This window comes from Podarcis tiliguerta (assembly GCF_965153285.1).
Source record: "Podarcis tiliguerta genome assembly, chromosome: 1".
NCBI lineage: Eukaryota > Metazoa > Chordata > Lepidosauria > Squamata > Lacertidae > Podarcis > Podarcis tiliguerta.
The window spans coordinates 98,917,672-98,937,905 of record NC_139534.1 but is presented as its reverse complement, the minus strand read 5'-3'; the positions used below and the strand labels follow the sequence as shown (position 1 = coordinate 98,937,905).

Genomic DNA, 20,234 nt, shown 5'->3' with positions numbered 1-20,234 from the left:
AGCAGGCGTCTTTTAATTTCATAACTACTGTCACCATCTGCAGTGATCATGGAACCCAAGAAAGTAAAATGTCTCACTGCCTCCATTTCTTCCCCTTCTATTTGCCAGGAGGTCTTTGTTTTTTTTATGTTGAGCTTCAGACCATATTTTGCGCTCTCCTCTTTCACCCTCAATAAAAGGTTCTTTAATTCCTCCTCACTTTCTACTGTCAAGGTTGTGTCATCTGCATATCTGAGGTTGTTGATATTTCTTCCGGCAATCTTAATTCTGGCTAGGGATTCATCCAGTGCAGCCTTTCACATGATTAATTCTGCATATAAGTTAAATAAGCAGGGAGGCAATATACAGCCTTGCCGTACTCCTTTCCCAATTTTGAACCAAATAGTTGTTCCATATCCAGTTCTAACTGTAGCTTCCTGTCCAAAACATTATACTCACCTTAAGGTCCCCAATCCATGAATGTGTTGCTTAGTAAAAAAAACCCATTGAGCTGTTGGGATTTACTTCCAAGTAAAAGCACTGGTTATAAAAACTGTTATAGCTTTATGTACTGTGAGTGTTAAAGTACAAAAAAAGAAGGAATCAAAGTTCAGAAGAAAATAAAAGTTGTTTTATTGAGTTTGTTGTTGTTTAGTTGTTTAGTCGTGTCCGACTCTTTGTGACCCCATGGACCAGAGCATGCCAGGCACTTCTGTCCTCCACTGCCTCCCGCAGTTTGGTCAGACTCATGTTTGTAGCTTCGAGAACACTGTCCAACCATCTCGCCCTCTGTCATCCCCTTCTCCTTGTGCCCTCTATCTTTCCCAACATCGGGGTCTTTTCCAGGGAGTCTTCTCTTCTCATGAGGTGGCCAAAGTATTGGAGCCTCAGCTTCAGGATCTGTCCTTCCAGTGAGCACTCAGGGCTGATTTCCTTCAGAATGGATAGGTTTGATCTTCTTGCAGTCCATGGGACTCTCAAGTCTCCTCAAGCACCATAATTCAAAAGTATCGATTCTTCGGCGATCAGCCTTCTTTATGGTGCAGCTCTTACTTCCATACATCACTACTGTGAAAACCATGGCTTTAACTATACGGACCTTTGTTGGCAAGGTGATGTCTCTTTTATTGACTTTAGTTAATTGTATAACAGAAAAACTTGTTTTTCATAAGCAATACTTCAATAATAGGTTCACTTTGATATACATTACAAATGGGAAATATTTGTTATAACCTGTCATATCCCAATATAGGTCTAACAAACCATTTTTTAATTTCCACTTGTTCACAAGGAGGATGCTTAGAGACCTGGCTTTGCTGACTGGATTCCTTAAGGCTGTGATTTCTTGAGGTGTTACTTCCAAACATTCCACCATGTAAGTGTATATTTTGGTATTTGGGAGTGTATTTTTTGCTCCTGTTTAGATGAGCCTGCTCCTCTAACCACCTACTTTATAATGCCACCGAAGTGGGACCCCCCCACACACCCTTGTCTTCCAAGGGGCAGTTTTGTCTCTCTCACCTGAGCCTCACCCCCTTACCTAAATGCCTTATGCCACACAATAGGAAAGCATTTTGATTGTGCAAGAGATGGCTAGAGATGCAAAGCAATCTCTGGGATGCTTAGGCACCCTGACAATTGCACGGGATCCCAGCTCCGTGAAATAAAAAGGCAGAAAACATGAGACACAACTCTAAAAGAGAAATCAGAAGTAGGAACTAAAGGCTAGGATGGAGGAAGCAAAAGGTGGGAGGAGAAAATTAACACTGCCCCTCAAATACCATTGGACGGTGGTCAGCGTCTGAGTGCAAAAAAAATGATAAAACGCTACAAAACAAAGATTTCTAAAATAAAAGGTTATAACTCATTGCTAGCATTATAGCTGAACGTTGTTTGCGCTCTACATGTTGAAACCATTCCCAAATGCTCTCAAAGTGTAGTAAAACCATCAATGTAGATGAGTCCCAACAGGCAGAATTGGTTGTCAGTTTAGGACAGTTTGAGATTCAGCCCCTGAGATGCCTCTGGGTTTCTGCTTGTCTTAAAAAAACACCCCCCTTTTTTTTGATTTTAACAAGGCTGAGTAGATTGTCACGTGAAGATTGCCAATATGACTGTCATATTATCAGGTCGAACTAGGCAATATGACTCTTGTGATATATGGCTATATTAAGGAGGGAAATAGCCATGCTACATGGTGCTGTCTTGCTCTTATTCAGCCTTCCACTGAAAACACATTCAAGAACTGATGGAGGCCTTGCAGTTGATCTCCATATTATGCAAACTTAAAATGTTAGATGGAGATGATGGAATTCTGAGCTACTAGTCTGGGGTATGTGTGAAAGATTTATATGCTGCTCACGTTATAAAATATCAGACCAATGTACAGAAAAACATAAAACAAGCACCAGAAATATAACAGTGAAAATAACAGAGCAACATCAGTGAACAATGATAAATGAAGAATAAGTAAAAATATCATTGAGGAAAGGCTTGAGTAAATTAATAGGACAAGCATGCATCTGAAAGAGAAGGCATGCTCCAACAATCTAACTGCCTCTTGGAGAATCCCACATTAAAGAAACCAAAATGGGGAAAGGCCATAGCTCAGTGATAGAGTGTCTGCCTTCCTTGCAAGCAGAAGGTTCCATGTTCAATCCCTGTCATCTTCAGGTAGGGTTGGGAAAGCCACTGTAAAGTAGTGTTTTCAGCTTAGCAAGACATTGCTCCCCACCCCCCAAGAGGGAAGCAGGAGACAATAAAAGATTTACAAAGACCTTCGCAAGAGCATTGTTCCTAAACCAGGATATTCCCCCGCCCTCTTGGTGATGAGATAACTCCTGGTCTTCAACTGCTGTTGCTTCGTTTAGGGATAGGTCATTACTCTGAATACTTTGAGGCATCAATAATGTATAATACATCCAGACTTACATGGATATTTGTCCGTTCCTACTCACTTCTAACAAAAACCGACAAGAATGTCACATTTCATCAGGCCATCTCACATTTTATCAGGAGACAAGAGCAAATATCAGATAATTAAGTTCAACGCAACAGGTTGGGAGAAAAAATTGCAGCGACGCAATGCTTGACATGGCAAGGGAATGAAAGCTGACTATTTGGCCCAAATAGCACTTTCTCACCTTATTCCTACGCCTCTCCCATTCCCAGTGTGATTGTGATGCAAATGTGTTGTGGACATTGTGCAGAAAAAGATAGGCAACAGCAGCAGAAAAAATAAACTATCTTCTTTGTTTCCCAGGATGAGTAACAAATGAGAGAGCTAGTTCAGGGCAAAATGTTTCTGCTTTGGACAAAAGACAAATGGTAACACGAGACAAACTAGGAAGCTACCTTAACCCAAATGAGACCATTGCTCCACTGAGCTCAGGATTTTCTGCTCTGGCTGGCAAGAACCCTCAGAAGTCCTTCCCATCCTTACCAAGGGATATCAAGGATTGGACCAGAGATTTTGTGTGAATGTGCAAAGCATATGGTGTATATCCAAGCTGGGACTGCTCCCTGCAGGTCTGACTTTTACACAGGGGTGCCATCTTGAATAAAATATTGTGGGGGCCCAGGTAAGCCTCACCCAGCATAACTGATCATGGTCCCTGGGAGTTGGCTCCTATGCTCTTACAAGAACTGAGTGCAACAGCCCTCTCCACACTTGTGATTCCCAACAGCTGGCATTTAAAGGTATGCTGTCTCTGACAGTGGAGGAAGACCATTAATTTTGTGGTTCCACTGGCAGCCTCATCCTTCATGAATTTGCATACTTTTAAAAAAGCCATTCAAGTTGGTGGTCATCACCACACAGCTCCACTTGACTACTAAAGCAATTCTCACCTGCCCTAGCTGTACTGAACTCTGTGATCTCTGTCCTGCCCTTAGTCATCTTCTTCATTGCTGTCTTGGACCCAGAAGATAAACAGGGAACTACTGCATAGGTTGGAGTATTGCAATAATATGCCCCAGAGAACTCATTTGGATCAGAAGGTGGGAGTCCACATTTCATATCTGCTGAAGCTTCTTGAACTGGCAGCCATCACCTAGAACAAGTTATAGTAATTTAGCCATGGCTATGAAGATCTACGTGATGGTTGCTAGCGTCGATCAGATGGAGAAGCAAAGTTTTGTATTTCTTCATTTAAAGAATTTTATGTCACACTTCAAACATATTCCCAAGGCAGTTTACACACCGAAGGAAAGAAAAACAATTAAAATGTAAATACAGTTGAGCATGTCCTCAAACAGGTTAATACATTTCTTCATGTTGATTAGTGGTAGAAATTATACTGATATGTATGCAGAGAACTATGAATACTGATAATGGAACTATGACTGCCATCAGGGAAGGTCTGTTATTATGCAATTAGCCTTCTTTGCTGTTTAACTATACTTGAAGTAGACCTTGACAAACTTTACATTCTGTTCCAATTGTGGCATTGTTTCAGTTTAATCTTTTAAAATAATTTTTAGCTCAAATTATCATTTACCAAGGTCAGAGGGGGTTTGAACCCAGTTCTGGGGAAAATATTCTATGGATATATAGTGACCATTTTATGTACCCAACCTTGAATGTGAATTCCTTAGAAACATTCTGTTTCTTAATTTTCTGGTAGCTCTTTTCTCCATGGTTGTTGTTTAGTCGTTTAGTCGTGTCCGACTCTTCGTGATCCCATGGACCAGAGCACGCCAAGAACTCCTGTCTTCCACTGCCTCCCACAGTTTGGTCAGACTCATGTTTGTAGCTTCGAGAACACTGTCCAACCATCTCGTCCTCTGTCGTCCCCTTCTCCTTGTGCCCCCAATCTTTCCCAACATCGGGGTCTTTTCCAGGGAGTCTTCTCTTCTCATGAGGTGGCCAAAGTATTGCAGCCTCAGCTTCAGGATCTGTCCTTCCAGTGAGCACTCAGGGCTGATTTCCTTCAGAATGGATGCGTTTGATCTTCTTGCAGTCCATGGGACTTTCAAGAGTCTCCTCCAGCACCATAATTCAAAAGCATCAATTCTTCAGCGATCAGCCTTCTTTATGGTCCAGCTCTCACTTCCATACATCACTACTGGGAAAACCATGGCATTAACTATACGGACCTTTGTTGGCAAGGTGATGTCTCTGCTTTTAAAGATGCTGTCTAGGTTTGCCATCGCCTTTCTCCCAAGGAGCAGGCGTCTTTTAATTTCGTGACTGCTGTCACCATCTGCAGTGATCATGGAGCCCAAGAAAGTAAAATCTCTCACTGCCTCCATTTCTTCCCCTTCTATTTGCCAGGAGGTGATGGGACCAGTGGCCATGATCTTCATTTTTTTGATGTTGAGCTTCAGACTATATTTTGTGCTCTCCTCTTTCACCCTCATTAAGAGGTTCTTTAATTCCTCCTCACTTTCTGCCATCAAGGTTGTGTCATCTGCATATCTGAGGTTGTTGATATTTCTTCCGGCAATCTTAATTCCGGTTTGGGATTCATCTAGCCCAGCCTTTTGCATGATGAATTCTGCATATAAGTTAAATAAGCAGGGAGACAATATACAGCCTTGCCGTACGCCTTTCCCAATTTTGAACCAATCAGTTGTTCCATATCCAGTTCTAACTGTAGCTTCTTGTCCCACATAGAGATTTCTCAGGAGACAGATGAGGTGATCAGGCACTCCCATTTCTTTAAGAACTTGCCATAGTTTGCTGTGGTCGACACAGTCAAAGGCTTTTGCATAGTCAATGAAGCAAACGTAGATGTCTTTCTGGAACTCTCTAGCTTTCTTCATAATCCAGCGCATGTTTCAATTTGGTCTCTGGTTCCTCTGCCTCTTCTAAATCCAGCTTGCACTTCTGGGAGTTCTCGATCCACATACTGCTTGAGCCTGCCTTGTAGAATTTTAAGCATAACCTTGCTAGCGTGTGAAATGAGTGCAATTGTGCGGTAGTTGGAGCATTCTTTGGCACTGCCCTTCTTTGGGATTGGGATGTAGACTGATCTTCTCCAATCCTCTGGCCACTGCTGAGTTTTCCAAACTTGCTGGCATATTGAGTGTAGCACCTTAACAGCATCATCTTTTAAAATTTTAAGTAGTTCAGCTGGAATACCATTACTTCCACTGGCCTTGTTATTTGCAGTGCTTTCTAAGGCCCATTTGACTTCACTCTCCAGGATGTCTGGCTCAAGGTCAGCAACCACACTACCTGGGGTGTAGGAGCCATCCATATCTTTCTGGTATAATTCCTCTGTGTATTCTTGCCACCTCTTCTTGATGTCTTCTGCTTCTGTTAGGTCCTTACCACTTTTGTCCTTTATTATGGTAATCTTTGTACGAAATGTACCTTTCATATCTCCAATTTTCTTGAACAGATCTCTGGTTCTTTCCTTTCTGTTGTTTTCCTCTATTTCTTTGCATTGCTCATTTAAGAAGGCCTTCTTGTCTCTCCTTGCTATTTTTTGGAAATCTGCATTCAATTTCCTGTATCTTTCACTATCTCCCTCGCATTTTGCTTGCCTTCTCTCCTCCGCTATTTGTAAGGCCTCGTTGGACAGCCACTTTGCTTTCTTGCATTTCCTTTTCATTGGGATGGTTTTAGTTGCTGCCTCCTGTATAATGTTGCGAGCCTCCATCCATAGTTCTTCAGGCACTCTGTCCACCAAATCTAAATCCTTAAACCTGTTCCTCACTTCCACTGTGTATTCATAAGGGATTTGCCTTAGATTGTATCTTACTGGCCCAGTGGTTTTTCCTACTTTCTTCAGTTTAAGCTTGAATTTTGCTATAAGAAGCTGATGATCTGAGCCACAATCCGCTCCAGGTCTTGTTTTTGCTGACTGTATAGAGCTTCTCCATCTTTGGCTGCAGAGAATATAATCAATCTGATTTTGATGCTGCCCATCTGGTGATGTCCATGTGTAGAGTCGTCTCTTGTGTTGTTGGAAAAGTGTGTTTGTGATGACCAGCTTGTTCTCTTGGCAGAACTCTATTAGCCTTTGCCCTGCTTCGTTTTGAACTCCAAGGCCAAACTTGCCAGTTGTTCCTTTTATCTCTTGACTCCCTACTTTAGCATTCCAATCCCCTATAATGAGAAGAACATCCTTCTTTGGTGTCAATTCTATAAGGTGTTGTAAGTCTTCATAGAATTGGTCAATTTCAGTTTCTTCAGCACCAGTGGTTGGTGCATAAACGTGGATTACTGTGATGTTAAAAGGTCTGCCTTGGATTCATATCGAGATCATTCTATCATTTTTGAGATTGCATCCCAATACAGCTTTTGCCACTCTTTTGTTGACTATGAGGACCACTCCATTTCTTTTACGGGATTCTTGCCCACAGTAGTAGATATGATGGTCATCCGAACTGAATTCACCCATTCCCGTCCATTTTAGTTCACTGATGCCCAGGATGTCAATATTTATTCTTGCCATCTCATTTTTGACCACATCCAACTTACCAAGGTTCATGGTTCTTGCATTCCAGGTTCCTATGCAATATTTTTCTTTACAGCATTGGACTTTCCTTTCGCTTCCAGGCATATCCGCAACTGAGCGTCCTTTCGGCTTTGGCCCAGCCGCTTCATCAGCTCTGAATCTACTTGTACTTGTCCTCCGCTCTTCCTCAGTAGCATGTTGGACGCCTTCCAACCTGAGGGGCTGAACTTCCAGCGCCATAACTTTTATATGCCTTTTGTCTTTGTCCATGGAGTTTTCTTGGCAGGGATACTGGAGTGGCTTGCCGGTTCCTGCTCCAGGTGGATCACGTTTGGTCAAAACTCTCCACTATGACCTGTCCATCTTGGGTGGCCCTGCACGGCATAGCTCATAGCTTCTCCGAGTTATTCAAGCCCCTTCGCCACGGCAAGGCAGTGATCCATGAAGGGGCTTTTCTCCATTACCCCATGGCTATTCATTACTTGATGTGCCAATGCCTGTCACAACTCCTCCTATGGGATAACCGTGTCTTAATATTTTAGCAACAGCGCTGCGGTGTAATTATCTTTAAATAATTCAGCATGTATTTCATCCATGTGGAAGCTATCCAATCAATCAAAGGAAGAAAACACATTTTCTGTCAAACTTTAAACCCTGCACAATATCTTTTTTGTCACGTTTGACTCCTCTGGACCTACACGTCACAACATTTTCTTTTCCATATCTCCAGTAAGACTGGGCTTTTGGTGGTGGTGGTAGTAACACAAAATCACACAGTGCTTTAGGTAAAAAGTGAAACTTACTGGAAGTGGATTCAGTTTCACGGAAGAAATGTGATTGTTGCCTACTTACATCAAGTGTGATTTTAGCACTTGCCCTTGATACCAGTTCCCAGTGCTTTGGATACTGAATATAGAGCGAAGCTTTTTTTAGTTAGCTACTGATGATAAGACTGCATTAGTTGCCTTGGGCTGCATCTTTTCATTTCTTACTTTAATCAGGTCACCATGCAAAAATTATATATATATAGATGTAAGGCATATTAACCCCTGCTAGAGAGGTAAGGTAGAATGGATGGTATGGAGAGCTCTGTAAAACACAGAGAAAAAGAAAAAAGAAACCAGATTTTCTTAGTAAAGTAGGTAAGTTCAGGACAGATCTCAACTTTGGATTTGCATGATTGTATATTATTATACAATATTATTATACAAATGCATGATTGTATATTATTATACAAGGGACGCGGGTGGCACTGTGGGTAAAACCTCAGTGCCTAGGACTTGCTGATCGCATGGTCGGCGGTTCAAATCCCCGCAGCGGGGTGCGCTCCCGTCGTTCGGTCCCAGCGCCTGCCAACCTAGCAGTTCGAAAGCACCGCCAGGTGCAAGTAGATAAATAGGGACCGCTTACCAGCGGGAAGGTAAACGGTGTTCCGTGTGCTGCGCTGGCTCGCCAGATGCAGCTTGTCACGCTGGCCACGTGACCTGGAAGTGTCTGCGGACAGCGCTGGCTCCCGGCCTATAGAGTGAGATGAGCACACAACCCTAGAGTCTGTCAAGACTGGCCCGTACGGGCAGGGGTACCTTTACCTTATATTATTAATAATAATTACACTTTCTAGCCACTTTCTTGTATTTCACATCTCCTAATCTTAAGCATGTGTAAAAAGGTAAAGGGACCCCGACTGTTAGGTCCAGTCGCGGACGACTCTGGGGTTGCGGCGCTCATCTCACTTTCTGGGTCATGTGGCCAGCTTCTGGCGAACCAGAGCAGCGCACGGAAACACCATTTACCTTCCTGCTGGAGCAGTACCTATTTATCTACTTGCACTTTGACGTGCTTTCGAACTGCTAGGTTGGCAGGAGCAGGGACCGAGGAACGGAAGCTCACCCTGTCACGGGGATTCGAACCACCGACCTTCTGATTGGCAAGCCCTAGGCTCTGTGGTTTAGACCACAGTGCCACCTGTGTCCCATGTGTACTTTAAAGTATGACATCCATCCTGCAGTCCCCATATTCTATCATAACTAAGCTTGTGTGTCACTGAAATGAATGCATATCCCTCTGCTCCTTAGCTCTGCCTCATGTTCTCTCATCTCTGTGTTGTGATACACCTCTCATGGTAGGGAACGGTGATCTTATACTTAGTAAAGTGTCATTCATAGTACAGTGCCACATACTTTGTAAAGAGTCACATATACCAACATACATTGGTATATAAGGAAGTGATAAACTCATACAAAACAAAACTACACTTACTGTGCTCGATATAAAATGTGGGAAAAACCAGATTCTCTCTCTTCCCATATGATTCTCATACATGGGCCTTTATGTATGCTGCGGGAATCATCCCATAGCAAAAATTGCTGTGTTACAATGCAGTGGATGAACAGGCAATCGACTTTTGGTTCAATTCATACCCAGCTGTGATAGTTGCAAGGTGGTGGTCTGACCTTGTGCACTCCACCACCTTTCCCCCTGATATCATTGTCCATTCAGGTTAGCACAGAAGCACAGACCATGCAACTGCATAAACAGCAGATTATAGAAAAACCCTGCTTCTAAAAACTCAAGCTGGGTAACTCTGCAGTTGTAAAGCACAGCACTGTTAAATCTTCAGCAAGCCGTCTCGGTACTATGGAGCAACAGTGCCAACAGCTCCTGTGAGTTTGGGCCAGAAAGAAACTTATCTTTCTCTAGGTGCTGCATGCAAGTGCTGTGTAATAATCCTCTAATTGTGGGTTACAGCTCACCTACTTGCTGACAATCATATTGCAAAGGGGGAAATTTACAATTGCACAAAGCCGTATGTAATATGCGTCCCCTGCTGATATGATATTTCCAAGCAATCTTATATTTAGCTTTAAAATGATACCAGTGTTTTTGGGCAACCTAAAAATATTTTATGATGACCCATTTCTCTACCGAAATCTCTCTGGAACCACCTTGGCTTCACCTTCGTAGCCTCCCCACTGACATTCCCATCACATTTCCAGTTCCTCATTTCTCCCTCAATTGCACTTTTATTTGGTTTCACTGTAGGATTTAAGACATCTGGAAAGGGGCTATACCACTTTTATGTCCAAAACAGTTTCTGGAACTTGGCTGTCATAAAGTAAGTGCTGGAGCATTGCAAGATGGTTGAACTGGTTTGGTCAAGCTTTCCTGGTCCATAGTTGTTGTACCAGTTACAGCTGGTCAAAGGTGCTTCTAGCCGCTGAGGCCTCCCAGGCATCCATTGGCAAAGCTAGCTTCCAAAACACACAAGACTGCATACCTGCTCCTTCAGAGGGAGTACGGTGGACCAACTGACCCATCCAGGCAATTGACAAATTTCCTGGACACTGTCAGGGAGCTGTCAGCAGCTCCTGGTTGATTGCCCAGGAAAGTATAAAGACAAGGAAAAGTTTCTTACTGTTCTTTTTTATTTCAGTCTTTACACAGAGAGGCTGTAGAACCCAGCCTCTTAGATAATGGCATTGTCCCGAGTGCATCTCCATCCCTTGTCCCACTTCCTCATTCATCATTCTCATCATCTTCACTATGGATGCCGCTAAGTGCCCTCTGTCTTTGAGCTCTTTGCTCTCCTACTTTCAAGGCTCCCTGGGTTCTGGGAGATGGAGGGTCTGGAATGCTTTCTAATGACAATGTGTCAGCTGGATGTTGTCCTGGCTCTCCCATGATTTCCCAACTTTTCTCCTCATCTGCTTTTGAGCTGCTACCTACCTCCAACCCATGTTGTAAATCTATACTGTCTTCCTCTTCCTCCTCCCTGGAAGGGTCAGGATGGGGAGGTGGTCTCCACCATTTCTCCTCTGCCCAGTCCCTGACATCCACAGGAACTATCCATCCACAGTACCCCTGTCTTGCCAGGAATCAAGCTCAGCTACTTTCCTCTCACCCATTCCACCACTCAGTCCAGGGCCCACACAACCTCTCCTAATTCAGATGCAATGGAGAGACAGAGTTGAGTGCTACCAGAGATCTCATGGCAGCTTGCCCCCCCCCCCAACTCCTGATGACTGCTCTCAGCAGCTTCATTTAGGTATTAAATAGCACTGGGGATGGAATAGTGCCCTGAGGAACCCTGCAACACAATTGCCAGGGGGCCAAAAGACAATCATACAATCCTAATCTCTGGACTCAGTTCCGTAGGCATGAGTGGTACCACCATAGCACAGGGCCCACAATTTTCATTCCCTCAGAGCCGTTCTGGGAAGATATCCTGGCCAATGGAATTGAAAGCCACAGAGAGATCCAGAAGCTAATAAGCTGATAAGCAAACATGCACCAGCACACATAGGAAAGGCTCATACATTGAACGAGAGCTTTGCTTGTTTTTGCTGTAGCCGTTTCCATTACTGAAGAACAAGCTTGTGGAACATCACTTGCTTGCATCAGTTCCCGCTACTGACCATAAGCAAGTCTCTTCAGTGGTGGGAACTGATGCAAGCAAGCAGGTGATGCTCCATTCATTCCATCCATTCCATTCCATACATGAGTGCTCCAATTTTAGGCCCTGTCCTTTAGTATTAAAACATCTCATTTTTCGTTCTTTCTTTTTTTACAGCACATCACTTACTAATACACTCCTGATGCCTAATAGAGATCTAGAGAATTAATGGAATGGTTGCATCCTTTGTCATTGAACTCTGCAGGTCATGTTCTTTACCTTTAGTCTGACACTAAAGTTGTTGTGTGCCTCTGTCTGTTTTGAGAGACAATGGAAGAGTGCATCATCGGAAGTAAAGTTAAACCATTGGAGAGTTACATTGCCTGCTGTGGCTGTAGAGACCAATGCATTTGGGACAGATTAAGGCATCCTGTTTTGCTTGTGCAGATGCACCATGACATTTTTTTCTCTCTGTGCTCCTCCCAGCGGTCAACATGCAAGCAAAGAAAAAGACATGTGCCAAGTTGACCAGAGGTAGGGCAGACATTTTAAAACAATCTGGTAGACCCTCATCTTTTGAAGAGGTGAGCCATTAAGACCGTGTCTCCCTCTCCTATTTTAAAATGTTTGGTTTTCTGTTGAGTAAATTTTCTTTGCTTTAGCTTCTGCAGTTACACTGAGTCAGGTTATTATTTTCTGTAACTTGATCCCTCCTGACTAATCAAGATTCTATCTCCAGGAAAAATACTGTGACTTTAATAACGAGTGGAAGAAAAAATGTGATTGGATATGGAATTTTTAATATTCTTTCCCATTCTCTTTCTTAATTATGCCATGTTTCTTATTCATTATGTACAGCTTTTATCATAAAGTGGGCAATTATTGGTTTCTAATATCATGTAATATAGTATGGTGTTCCAGTTCTCACCAGGGCTCAGCCTCGGGAATTGTTATTAATGCCATACCTCAGTCCTGGAATATATAAAGCAAAACAGAGCCCTAAATATGCATAGAATATTTATTTATTTATTTATTTTAAAATTTATCCTCTCCCATACCTTTGGCACGGAGGGAAGACCCATGGTTTGGGGGATAGTGCAAATACTTTGCAGGTAGAATTTCACAGATTCCTCACCATCTTCACCATCTGCTCTCCATCTGTGTAGACAACATGGTGCTAGATGGACCATGATCTGACTATGAGGCAGCTTCTAATGGCAGCTTTCAGGGTGGCTAACAAATACCAGCATTTTTAAGAACAAATCAATAAATCACATGTAACAGGAAACACAACAAAATCAATCAGTGCCAGATGAGGCAGAAGAAGGATAATCATGTACAATGGTTTAGAACAGGGGTACTTAATCTGGCCCCGCCCCCAGTTGTTGGTGGATTCCAGCTCTCATAAGGCACAGCAGGCATGGTTAATGAACTGGGGTGATAACTTGCATGAGCAGGGGGTGTGCCCAGGTGTACTCTATTTTAAAAGATCTGCCCTGCCTCTGGTCAACTTGACACAGGTCTTTTTTTTTTTTGGAAGCAAAATCTCCCGTTTTGGCTTCTTGACCACTCTTGCTGTAGCTAATTTGTTAGCCTTTTGCCTCCTAATCTCTTCCTGCACACTAGTTAAACGTTACATGCGAGTCAGTGTATGAGTGTACATTTTAACTATTTGTGTACGTTTGTACACAGATCACACACTTATTGAATGTAACATGTGAACGCCCATGAAGTGTGTCTTCCCATTTGCAACCCATTGCATTTCAGAAGTAAGGTACAGGTATTTATAAGCACGTTTATGTGTGGTTGTTTTTTTTTGCCAACCACCTTCCATTGATGAATGATAAAGATCTCCTTCCTACATGGCAAAGTGGCTGGTGACCAAGAGAACCTGAAAGGGAGATAATTTGTTTGTTGGAGTAGTACAGTCATCTGTATGGGTTATATGGGCCATCCTTGCTACAATCCATCCCTAGACACCCAAAATTAAAAGGAAACTTTCTCACCTCAAATACCGCTTTCAAGCAGCTCTGAGCTTCACTTAAAAATAAATAAATAAATAAATAAATAGGTAGAAAAAGAGCAATATCTGTGTTACTGTCTGTGGCTGAAGATTCTGCCCTTTAAAACACTAAGCCGCCCTAATAAACTGGGGCTTACTTAGGAAATTCTATTAGGCCATTTAACTGACGAGCAGATGAAGTCTGTCAATGATTATGACGAAAATTGCTGAAAGTCTGTCAAATCAAGAGGCCAGGACTAGAGCAATTTTATCTCTATTACCCTACACCGTATTGATTTTAAAATGTATACAGATACAGAAAGGGAAGCTTAAGGCTGCTCAGCCTCAGTGGAAATCATTCTTCTGTTCATTACAAACTGTCTGAGTTTAAGTTGATTAGACCTCAAAGGAAAGAGAGGGGAGATTTTTATGGTAATACCTTTTCTGTAGGTTATCAAAACAGCTCGAAATCTGGTTATGCACACAACACAGTCTCTGCAAAAGGCTTATTGTGAACCAGATTAAAACCAGTATATAGAAGACTTAATGAATGAGGGTGTTACACTTTAGCTGTTGTTGTTGTTTGGTTTTTTTTTAAAAAACCCTCAGCATATTAAATTCTCTTGGGGTCACCCTGTCAGTGTCAATTCTTTGGCCTGGATTTAGTTGAATCAATCCTAATTGAAATTCTGCACAGGTCCAGTATTCTGTGGAGATTGCAGATGAATGACAGTGCAGTGGCAGGAAAGATAAATATGCTGGCAAATGAGATCCAGGATCTCTACAGAGGATGGAATAAATTACTTTACCAATAGAGTGGAGGTAATATGTTGGAAGGAAGAAAGTGAAATCGAAGCGAGCTTAATACCTGTTTGTTAAAGGCAGGGGGTGGGTGGGAGGGAGAACACATAGTTAAGATTTACTTAAAATAGAAATTGTTGTACATACAGCATTAAGCCCTCTTTTTCATTACTTTTATATGATGAAAAATGATTACTGCACACACTTTAATTTCATTTCATGCAAGAGGCAGCTTGCATGGATTGGAATTCATGTTGCATTCGACTTGTAGCTCAAGGCTCTCCAGAAACTGTGGTCTAGCATATTGATCAGTCATTTGATAAATATACCAAATGGCACACTGAGCTTAAGGTGCTTCATGCAAAATGTATTTAAATGACCTTGGCTAATTAGTGTGAATAGCTAGGAGGCACTCCTGTGTGAGTAAGAGTTGCACATTCTGAGTGCAAAGATTTAAGAGCTGGACAGAGTTAAAGTTAAACAATGGAAAGCAGCCAAATGGCTTACATAGAAATTCAGAGAGAGAGAGAGAGAGAGAAAAGGGCTGCTTTTCCATGTCCCCTACGGTGCGGCTGGAAATGTACCACAGAAAGGCAATTCTATCACTTCCCTCCAGAGATAATGTCATAAATCAGCTCCATCTCAGAAGCAGAATCTCCATATATTTGCTTTGATTTCCCTCTTTCAGGATGTCACCCTGTCACTCTCACAAGCAATCTCATCCTATCATACTACCCTAAATGCTTCTTCATTATTGTTTCTTATTTATACAGTATTTTCTTTCCCATCATTACCACAAGACAAATTGCTGCACAACATCATTTAGCAAATTGGCACAAGGACATCCAAAACATTCAGCTAACTGTTCACTGAAATGGGAGAAATATTACCTAAGGTTACAATGGCATAAGGATGCGTATGTCGTACCCATGTCAAATTCATGCACCTTAGGAGCTTGAGATAACAAGACGTTTGAGTGTGGCTGTTACACTTTGCAGAAACGTGTTCCTAATTTCTGGTGAGTCTGATGCCTGCTGAATGATTCCAAAAAGTGCTGTGTTGAAATCTGTCAGCCACTTTCTTCCACTGTGTAAGAGGCTTCCTTTTTTCTGTCTCATTCTCAGGGTGCTTGAGGTTCCCCCCCATTTTTTAGAATTTTAGTCCCTGCAAGGTTTTGAGCTTACCTTATCATTCTGATATGGCCAAGGGTGGTGTATATGTTTTTCTTTCCAATAAATATTTTTCCAGCACTCTGCAGCCTCCCTGGCTGCCCACACTGTCTGATCTGAAAAGGCCACATCAGTGGAATTATCTCATGATGTCTTCCTCTGGGCTTTAATTGAAGCAGGAACACCCAGGTAGGCTGCAGAGTGAAGACCACTGTTGATTATTTGTAGACTGGAAGAAAGGAGACACACACCTTGCACCCTACTCAATATAATTTCACCTAACTTTTCTCTCCCCTTTGATAATTTTCAAATACAATTTGTTTTCATACTAACTTGATGGGGAAGGATAACTGAAACACAGGAGAGATGATTTGCAGCACAGCACTAATTCAAGAAATGCAAACCTTGGAGATATGTCTTGACCAGTACTTGCAGAATACTCTACTAGTAGCGGCTTGTAGGATCTGACCTGAAGCTAGGGTTGGATGAATCTATCAATTTTGGTTTCTCTCTGTTTCTCATTCAAGTTTTAAGTTCAGTTCGCCCCATTTTCATATCAGTTTTTGATTTTTTTAAAAGGCTTCATGAAAATTCATTAGCATTTTAATGGAAATTTATCTTAATATACATATCTGTATGCAAATTTGTTTAACATATACATCTTTGCAATGCAATGCTCACCAATATAATGCATTTTAATGTTATTTTCACTAATATATATGTTTTATGCACCTTTTACCCTAGTATATGCAATTTCTGGGGGTACACATTGAGAAAGGCTTTGCAAAATTTGGGTAAGCGTGAATCTTGGAGGATGCTATGTTTCACTTTTTGTATTTCCTTGGAAAGTGTGAATTAGGTAAATTAATCTTTGAATATGAACTTAATTGAATTTCTTCCCTCAGGCAGCAAAATGTCTGGGGCCAGCCCTGAGTGTAACCAATTTTAATCCTGCTCAAGAATTAATTCTGGGTTTAGGCTTACCAGCCAGACATCATTAAAGTACAGTACTGTAGCACAGTACCCATGGACTGCGAGAAGATCAAGCCTATCCATTCTGAAGGAAATCAGCCCTGAGTGCTCACTGGAAGGACAGATCCTGAAGCTGAGGCTCCAATACTTTGGCCACCTCATGAGAAGAGAAGACTCCCTGGAAAAGACCCTGATGTTGGGAAAGATGGAGAGCACTAAGAGAAGGGGACGACAGAGGACAAGATGATTGGACAGTGTTCTCGAAGCTACCAACATGAGTTTGACCAAGCTGCGGGAGGCAGTGGAAGACAGGAGTGCCTGGTGTGCTCTGGTCCATGGGGTCATGAAGAGTCAGACATGACTAAATGGCTAAACAACAGCAACACTGTAGCACAGCAGATGAATTTGGGAAACAAGAGTTAAAAAACCCAAAAATAAAAATTTGGACAATCTAGTTTGTCCATAGTAGCATAGCATCCCCCTCAGCCCAAGCATAGACGGGTCAAGTCAGACAGCTGTTCCAGCTTTCACAGGTTGGGAATGATGGTGTCAATAAATACACACATCTGCTGCCCATGTAGACAAAATATATTTGGCTTGCTGTATGCATCCCCGTCTGTTGGAATGGCAACTTGCCTGCTCACAAGTTGTCAGGGCCTTGCCATATGGCTGAAATATCAGACGACGAAATGTTTATTTGGCCAGCATGTACTCCTGTCAAAGTGAACATTGCTTCTGCTGGAAGCCTGGTTGGTGTTCACGTTACCACTCTGCCACAATATACACTTCATACACACCTCTGCATAGTGCATTATCACCATCCCATTGCTTGATGAGGGGGGATGCTTGTCCTGGACCAAATATATCACCTGTAATGAGGGTAATATATGGCATTTAGTTATATTGACATTTTAGAATACACTGTATCCTTAATTTTTATATTCACTTCAGAAATATATTTTCTAAAAAGTAACTAAAAATACTGTATTAGTTCTAATGTTGTGTTCAGTGCTGCCTGCACTGCAAGCTGCTGCCTCTTCCCAGTGATATTTTCTTACTTCTGTTTTTGCTGTCCCTGTTGCTCAGCTTGCATTATCTTAATTGCTGACTGTATCTTCTGAGGCATCTTATCCCTACACCCACCATTTCTGGTCAACACTCTCACATGCCACAGAGGCTTCTGAAAGTACTGGCAAGGTGGACCTTGGGTCACTGTTCTTACACAGAATGAAATGACTCCTTACGATACATGCCTCAAGGTTGAGCCACTAACTACTTTTGCCTGAGAGGCAGCATTAGTGCAAGTTCAAACACTGATGTGGCATTCAAGGGGGAGACTTTGTTTCTTGACCCGGAAAATCATCCTGAGAATGTCATTTTACTCATGCTGCTTCTTGTGGAGGTTGAAGTTTTGTTCAAGAGAGTCTTCAGCCACATACAAGACTACAGCCTTAATGAGAAGAAAGGTTAATAAAGGTCTACACTCAATTCTGGGATTGACAGATGATCATGTCCTTCTGAGAACAGGCCTGGGAACAGGCTAGGCCTATACATACATAGATATATTTATCTGTATGATGCCTTTCCATGGTTCAAACCACGCTCAAGGTGGCTTACAACATGAAAACAATACCTAAGTGCAATGCACAAAAGTAGTCATATACAATAAATAAAATATTAAAAAATACACAACCAAAGTGAACAATTCCCACATAAATCACAAGATCTAAAATAAATATACAAAAAATCAACAACACTCCCCTCCGCCAAACAACACCCCAGCACAAGAGTCTGTCCAGCAGCCCTAGCGTTTGTAGCTGGAAGGTTTCTGCAACTGTGCAGTTGCCATTCTAGAGTTCTGGGATAGCATGAAGAGTTGTAGGACTCACACTTCAGAAGGTATGATGGCCCCACTTTCCTATTACAAGGGCTGAACACAATGAATCAATGTTACTTTGTTACTTTCAGAAATGTGCACGTGCTTTCATTGGTGATCACAGAAACCCCCATGGCCAACCACTTGAAAAAGGACTTCTTTTCTTGCATAGTTGTGTTTCTGAGATTTATCATTGAGTAATATAGCCTTAGATGCACCTATTCATCACATAATCTGATTGTAGGAATTTTCTAAATGCACCTAGAGCCATTTGTTTTATTGAATTTCCATTAAAGTTTGCATCAATAAAGCATCACAATGTGTGTACATTGTATTTGTTTGGCTTAAGAATTTCCTTACCATCCTTTCCCATTCCCAAATCATTCCATGTGTTCTGTGGCATTGGACTGAAGATAATTTAAGTGGGGGCAAGTAGCATAACTGATAACACTGACAAAAAGTTCATAACAAATGGAACACACCCCAAACATGCTACACTGAGCTCCTTAGGGATAGAAATGTTACTACACAATCACCTTCATCATCATCATCATCAACAACAACAACTTGAATCCAACATTGCATGACTGGATGACAAGCTTGTACAATCTGTCCTTTCCCTTCTTCCTTACAGCCCCTACCCCACCGAAAAAAGCCCTTTCAAGTCAGGATGACCTTTTACACATAGTTTGTGTTCTCCCATTCCAACCACCTCTGAGTTGGATTACCTGGATGCACCATCAAACAGGCATGGCTGGGGAGCTGTCCAGGGAGCAAGTCAATGACAAGCTTTGAAGAAGGAACAGGTGAGCAGAGCTGTCCAGCCAAGGAGTCACAATTGGAACACAAGGAGTTGAGCAGAATGTGATCAGGGGCCCTGATGCCATTTCCCTTCTCAGAGCATTCTGATCTGCAGTTTGTTTAGGTACCTTCTTCCTTCTGAGAAAGGCTCAGACACAGAAGGCTTTGTGATGCTAGAAATATATTGCATCTTCTGGCCTGGTTTTCAGCTTGTCTCTTCTCCTAGGGTAATGGTGGAAAACCTGGAGCTGGGGCATATGATTAGTCAGGTGGTATCAGACCTTCTGATTTTACAGACTTCTCCGTGGGAAGTCTTCTACTGTAACCACTTTGGAGTGTCCATTAGGCTATGTCACTCCCATTTATTCCTAGTATTTTCTGGTATTGGTAATGGAGTCATCCTCTAAGGAAGACATTTTGTCCAATTTCTGGGTATGGACTAGACTTAACACATTCTAAGGACCTTAAAGGGGTTCCCTTGTACTGCTCATGGCTGCTGGGTTTGGTTAATATTGAAGAAAATGGTAGTAGTTAGATGGGATTTTTGTGCGTAGGAAGCTCGCTTTTGTGTGAGAAGCTCATGGGTGTGCCTTTCTCTTTTTGAATCAGCCTTCTGAAACCTATTCAGAATTTGTGTTGCATGCCTTCCCCCGAACCATTGGTGATCAGGTGCTGTCTATTTGCAATACAGGGACACCAGCTATCTATGACCCAATTAATTTGTATGCTAGGCATACAGTTAAGAACTGTTTATCGTTGCAACTCAAGTTTAAACCAGACTGGAAACATTCCAAATCAGATACAGGTGTGCAAGAGTAAAACATTACTGACA

At 42.1% G+C, this 20,234-nt stretch overlaps 1 long non-coding RNA gene across 2 annotated transcripts in view; it reads left to right on the top strand.

Annotated features, from left to right (window-relative positions):
• Positions 1–20,234, top strand: part of LOC310683667 — a 147,106-nt gene that overhangs the window by 106,829 nt on the left and 20,043 nt on the right. The window contains exon 3 of one of the 2 annotated variants that reach the window (XR_014514484.1): positions 2,199–2,311. The exons of the other annotated variant lie outside the window; for it this stretch is intronic. This is a non-coding gene — a long non-coding RNA (uncharacterized lncRNA). The remainder of the gene's footprint in view (positions 1–2,198; positions 2,312–20,234) is intronic. 2 annotated transcript variants of the gene reach the window in all.